At 36.2% G+C, this 7002-nt stretch overlaps 1 long non-coding RNA gene across 1 annotated transcript; it reads left to right on the forward strand.

Moving 5' to 3' along the window:
• Positions 1-106: 106 nt before the first annotated feature.
• LOC118477522 lies at positions 107-5794 on the forward strand. Its single transcript, XR_004858435.1, has 3 exons — positions 107-360; positions 942-1222; positions 5712-5794. It is a non-coding gene; the product is annotated as an uncharacterized LOC118477522 (long non-coding RNA).
• Positions 5795-7002: the final 1208 nt, after the last annotated feature.

The following is a 7002-nucleotide window of genomic DNA, read 5'->3' on the forward strand; positions in this document are numbered from 1 at the left end:
ACAGATAGATAGATAGATAGATAGATAGATAGATAGATAGATAGATAGTTAGATAGATAGATAGATAGATAGATAGATAAATAGATAGATAGTCATTTGCAAAATGTTTTACTAAAAATGAAGCTACTGGGTTAGAAATGATTTAACCGAATGTGTCTTTTATTGTGTTTTAAATTTAGACTGTTGTCGTCTGTCCCAAGGTTTGAGGAAGGGAGTTCCACACTGATGGAGCTAGGTGGGCGAACGATCTTTCAACTATTTTCTCAACCACCTCTCCCAGAAGCTCTTAAAAGATACTGATCACCTGATCTCAGTGAGCTAGACGGTGGAACATAAATCTGGATGAGGTCACTAAGATATGTAAGTTACTCTCTAGTAGCATCTACAATCTTCAGCACCAGGTGACCTATTTTTACTGCAAGTTCCGTTAAAATCTTAGTAAAAGAAACACGGCTGAGAATATTTATTGCTAGAGGATGAAGGTATAGGTGAGGCATCGTGGGGAAATCGGGCGCTAATCAAAATAATAAAATCGAAGAAACCGACATTTTTCTCCCCATTAGGTAATTTGTATCAATTTTAATTTGGCTCATCATCTTTTGTGTCCATTTAAAACACAATTCTTTGTGGATTTACCTGAAAAAATTGATAAAAGGTACAAAAAACAACAACAACCCAGCCCCCTCCCCCCAAAAAATTTTTTTTTTTTTTAAAATAAAAAATGCAGTTTCTGAGGACACTCAATCACTCAAACTTTAGAAGTCACGAGACATTTTGTCGCTATTATTTATCTCTGGAAAAAAACAGGCGACCCCCACCTCCTTCATTTTCAAATGTCTCGACTTGTATTCCCGATAGACGGTTATTTTCCCACCAAAAAGCACGACAAATAGACAAGCTATACGATGATACCAATAACTCCAAAACATCCCCCAAAACAGACGAGCGTCTGATTCTACAGCATCGCGACACAATTTCGGGACACTAAGGTCAGTCAATCAGGCACGTCTGCTGGGAGGGCCGGGGGGTGCGTGTGAAGCCAGGACCTGGGACCTGGGACCTGGGACGTGGAGAAAAGCCCGGGAAAACCTGTTCCTGTCAGGCCGGCCCAGACCACTGGCTTGTCACGACTGAGTCCAACGACAACTTTTCCCCGCCGACATCAGCGTCGGACGCAAGACCAGAGCTGAGCGTTCCTGCCAGGAGGACGCACAATGACCACGTAATTATTGTTTCACTTTCGTTCGGTGTGTGTGGTTGGACGGTAATCATTACTCTGTGTGGTTCAATAGCTTCCTGTTCCCCGTTTTGTAACTTAATAATTTGACTTAAATATAAAAAAAAAATATAGATTTTATTTTTGGTCAACTGATTCAGTTTGTATTTCTTACACCGTTGGCTGATTTTCTGACATCTCTTAGGAAAATACGCATGTTGTTTGAAATGTTTTTTCGTTGAAAGTCTATTTCTCATTCAAGTAAGTGACACGTATGAAGGTGCACCTAAAATTTATATATCTCTAGACCCTCCCTATTACATTGCTTTGTGCTATCACTGTGTTCAGAATATTCATTGGAAATGGTGAGATCACTGTTCATCGGCAACTTAAAGACAAAATATTACGTAACGGTTTCGTTAAAGAAACCTCAAAAAATCTTCAAACCAATAACATTTTCAAGCTATTTCTTTGCTATTTGTAAGATCATCAAATAATGTCATACAGAACTTTTGTTTGAAAAGAAAACTGCATAATATCTCAATTAGCTTTTAGTAGTTTTTGCATCTGAAAAAGTTGCAAATTTTAATTGGGGTAGGGGTAGGGGTTACAAAAATATAAACAAAATTCCAAACAAGCAAACAAAGAAAAAAGCGATTTTGCTGATTAAGTATTGTAGAGAAAATGTTGAAAAAAGTTAAAGTTGCAACATGGTTATAAACGCAGTATGGAAAAACTAATTGAACTGTATTTGTTTTAAAAAAATAATAACAAGTGGAAACTTAAGTATTTTTGTTAACAAGATCTTACAAAATTAGACAATTGACAAAAATACGTAAAAAAAGCAGTGGGGAAAAAAGCAACAACTTTTACATAATATTTCTCTCAGTTGCTCTGGAATGATCGGTTAATCTATGCAAATCCCTCACTATTAGACACATTTACACTGAAAACAGTTACAACAGAAATCTTTGTATGTATATTTGTAGAGTTCAAAGGAGCGCGCAATCTCAGTAGCACCTCCCCTTTCATCAGTGTTGTGAATATTGATTATCGTATGGATGAAAACCGCTTATGTAAGACCTACTTAACTTCCATTTTCTAAGCCAACCGCTCAGACGCCTTAAGCCCAAAAATTTTGAGATTAGATTGTTTTTATAATAGTTTCTCAATTGTCGGTAATGGCATGTACTCGAGAAAAATAAGTTGAAATTCAACTTCTTTTATTTGTTTGTCCATTGCCCATTTCTATGATATTGACGCTATCTGGTTAGTAGACACATGTGCGTATGATAGTGTCCAATACTGTCTTACATACATAATTGTTATAACATGTAACTGTTACATATAGATGTTCAAGATAATTATAGATGAATATGAAGGATCTGAGAGCAATGATGATTTTAGAAATGACGGTGGTGGTGGTGATAAGTGATGATGTGGGATGTTGTTTATGTAAATAATTATTAAGAAGACATGCTTCTGTTAGTTCAGGTTTTATTAAAAATGTTAGCGTCAGTCATATCTTCCACTGCTCTGATGAGTCACGAGGAATGTGGGCACCCGCTATCCCATTCGCTACTGGAAGAAATTCAACTTCTAAATGTTGAGAAAAGCAAGAAGAGATACATAATTTAGGTGTTTTTTTTTTTTAAAGAAAAAAGAATGAAACAGTTTTTTTCTCTGTCTTGAAGAATGTTTGCTTTCTGAGCTTAGTACATTTAAACATCTTGCAAACGGTTTTTTTCTTCGCAAAACATTTTTTAAAAAGTTTACGGCTTTGTGGGAGAAATGTATTGTCGTTCCGGTTTAAGCATGAGACTATTCGATATGGTTCTGAATAATTTCTACTCCAACTGGGAAGTAGGAAACAATAAAGCCTGCAGACAGCAGGCCCGCGGAATGATTGTGAAGCAGCGCGGTGAAATATCAGGCGCTCGTCAAAACAATAAAATCAAAGAAACCGGCAATTTACTGGGCATTGGGCAATTTTTATTTTTCGATTTTTCTTTTTTTTTTAACTCAACACTTTTATGTCCTTTTAAAAATATATTTCTGTTTGGATATTACAGAAACGTTGATTAAAGGCACAACAAACGAAAATTTCCAGTTTCCACGGACACTCAAGCTTTGGAAATCACCAAACTTTGGTAGCCATTTTCTCGCTAATTTTACCTCTCGTACCGGACGACCCCCACTTCCTTCAATCGCAAATATCTTGACTTGTTTTCAAGATAGATTGGTATTTTTTATCACCAATTGAAAGGCAAATAAACAATTCAAGAAAATATTAATGACAGGAAAAGAGAAAAAAAAACTGTTTCATTCTTTAAACATTTTTCGTACACTATATATCTTCTCCCCCCCCCCCCCCAAATAAAAATAAATAAATAGATAAACAAATAAATAAATAAATAAATAAATAAATAAATAAATAAATAAATAAATAAATAAATAAATAAATAAATAAATAAATAATTTAAAAAAATATATATAAAAAAAATAACCCACCAGAAAACAAAACCATCACAACTATCAGAAGCTGAAAAACATCAATAATAGCTAAAAACAACGAAAGAAACAACCAACAGTCAAAGAATGAATGTTAACAGCGTCGATGGTCCAGTAGTTAGGTTCGAATCTCGCCAGGGGCCTAACGCTGTGTCCTTGGGAATGACACTTTACACGAACGTATTCGACTTTAGCGAGGCAGGTGTTTTGCTTTTCATTTGGGGCGTGATGGCACTGTCCAAGGTTCAGTCTCGTCCATCTACATTTTTGTAAAGAGAACGAAAAACAGCAAGTTTAGGCCTAAACCTGAAAAACTAGTCAGACAGAGATGCTGAACAGTTAACTCAGGACAGTTTTTGTACACGACCACATTCATCGTAGACCTATAGGGAGACCTTACTCTACAGTCAACAATATTTACAGTAGGATCGCCTCTATTATGTTAGGTCAATGTGAACAGTATCACGTACTGAAAAGTGGATGATTAGTCTAGAAAAAGAAAAAAAAAAAGAAACTCTCTGAGGACCCACGTTCTGGTAATTTGAAACCGTTTGAAGGCCAGAGGCTCTTTTAGTTTAGTTTTGGTAAAGTTTTCACGGCGCTTGCAATTAAATGCATAATACAGTCATATGAGCGCCAAGGGGTGGATGTCAATTGAGACGTCCAAACGGGGAATCAGGCTTACTCTGCTCACCTCTCTAGCCCCAAAAGCACGAAGTCTTCTTCGACTATCAAGTCTCCCGGGAAATAGCAGTTAACAAGAGAGTGACAAACATACAAAAGAAGTAGAGTAAAAATGACGATAGTATGGATGAGGAAAGAGAAAGCAGCAGTTCCCCCTATGTTGTTCCGAGATGCTCTGTTATGGGGCAATTTAAAAAGATTAAAAGCATGATTTGGTTATCTATATATTATCATATTTTCCTATTAATAAAGAAGACCTGTATTCCGTTTTCTTTATCTAAAACTTTAAAAAGAACGCAAAAATCACGCATATTCTCAGACATGTAAATTCACGATTCTGATTTGTGCGTGAGATTCGAAACATGCCGCAACATAATATGTGTCATGACGCAATAGAATCAGGGGCTCGTCAATTTTTGAGCATACGGAATTATTGATATAATCTGAAAGGTAGTTCATTTTGTATGAAAAAATACCCATCTATCTTGAAATGAAGTCGAGATATTTGCTAGGAAAGGAGGCGGGGAGAGTCTGGTTTCAGAGGTAAAGTTAGAGAGAAAATGGTCGCCAAAGTTTTGGTAACTTCTATAGCTTGAGAGTCCTTAAAAACTGAAAAATTACAGATTTTTGTGCCATTAGTCAACGTTTTAAAGTAAAATTCACATGGGAATATGTTTTTGTATGGACATAAATGGGTTTAAGCCGAAAAATAAAAATTCGGTAAAAATTTCCAAACAGGAATTGGTTGGGGCTTTTTTTTGCCTGACGCCAACACTATATGCACTACAACAACTGTGGTCTCCACTGGTCGAGCGGTCAGTGAGCTCAGAATCCCAACAAATGTCAAGCAAATATTTCGGTGACATGGTGTATTGGGGGGAGGTCACTGGGGTGTGTTTTTGAGAAGGGCACAATAACCCAAGCCCCACCCCCCTACCCCCTCTTTTCTTTCTTTCTTTTTTCTTTCTTTCTTTCGTTCTTTCTTTCTTTCTTTCTTTCGTTCTTTTCTTTCGTTCTTTTCTTTCGTTCTTTTCTTTCGTTCTTTCTTTCTTTCTTTCTTTCGTTCTTTTCTTTCGTTCTTTTCTTTCTTTCTTTCTTTCGTTCTTTTCTTTCGTTCTTTTCTTTCGTTCTTTTCTTTTCTTCCGTGCTTTCTTTCTTTCTTTCTTTCTTTCTTTCTTTCTTTCTTTCTTTCTTTCTTTCTTTCTTGCTTTCTTTCTTGCTTTCTTTCTTTCTTGCTTTCTTTCTTGTTTTCTTTCTCTTTTTTTCTTCCTGCTTGTACAATCTCTGGTGACGTCCTCAGGTTCAGGGAGATGTTCTCTTCAGGAGCCGGTCGTCGCAGGCTGCTTGTCCTGCTGTGTGTCAGCCTCTTCTACGGCACTCTCGGTCAAGGTCAGTGGGTAAATGTAGGGCAAGGTCACTTTGTAGGTGTATGTCAAGGTCAGCTAGTAAAAGTAGGTCAAGGTGTCACAACTCGGTTTCTACGTCATGGGAGTAGAGTTTTTAAAAAGAAATCAGGTATCAATTTCCTATTATTCCTTTGAAACTAATAATAATAATAATAATAATAATAATAATAATAATAATAATAATAATAATAATAATAATAATAATAATAATAATAATAATAATAATAATAATAATTTAAAAAAAAACACTTTCTGTTTCTGTCCGACTGTCAACCAATAAGTTAATCTGACAGTACAATTGTTTTGTCTGTCTGCCAATTGATAAGTCTGTCTGTCTGTCTGTCTGTCTGTCTGTCTGCCTGCCTGTCTTTCTTTCTGCCTGTCTTTCTGTCTGTCTGTTTGTCTGTCATTAAATAAACAAGCCAGTATGTAGGTATCTGTCCGTTGATGATATTTATTATCGTAGCTTGTACCTTGCTCTGTTGTGGTTTAGTTTTAGTTTTAGTAAAAGTTTTACGGCACTTGCAACACAATAAGGTCATATAAGTGCCGAAGATTAGAGGTGTTTCAAGCGAGTAGGAAACACAAAAAAAGGATGTGAGATAAGGACGATTGATGTTTGACAGGAAAGGAGCAAACCACACCAGTGCACCCTCCAACAACACACTGGTGTGGTTTGCTCCTTCTTTCCTACCAAACATCTATCGTCATGATCTCTCCTCCTTCTTTTTTGTGTTTGTTACTCTCTTGGCCCTCGGGCCAATAAAAGCTCGTAGAATGATTTACTGTACAGGACCAACTTGGCATCGAAGTGAAGTGTTTGTGCGGCAAATTTGTATAACTTTTTTGTTTGTTTGTTCTCTTTTGTTGCTGTTTTTTACTTTCTTTTTTTCTCACATGTTTGTTTTTGGCTAGAAGCCTACGTTTTGAAAAATAAAACATTCTTGTTCTGAACTACTATGAATTTAAATTAGGAATATTATATCTTTGTCATTTAAAAGAAATACTTGGAACCAATTTTTTTGAGGATTACTAAATCTGGCCAAGGCTCACCAAGACCCTATTCCAAGCAGGGTAATTTGAGTTTGGGACCTCTGACAGAATTTCTTCTTCTTCTTCTTCTTCTTCTTCTTCTTCTTCTTCTTCTTCTTCTTCTTCTTCTTCTTCTTCTTCTTCTTCTTCTTC

The sequence above is a fragment of the Aplysia californica genome, unplaced genomic scaffold (genome assembly GCF_000002075.1).
Source record: "Aplysia californica isolate F4 #8 unplaced genomic scaffold, AplCal3.0 scaffold00124, whole genome shotgun sequence".
Lineage (NCBI taxonomy): Eukaryota > Metazoa > Mollusca > Gastropoda > Aplysiida > Aplysiidae > Aplysia > Aplysia californica.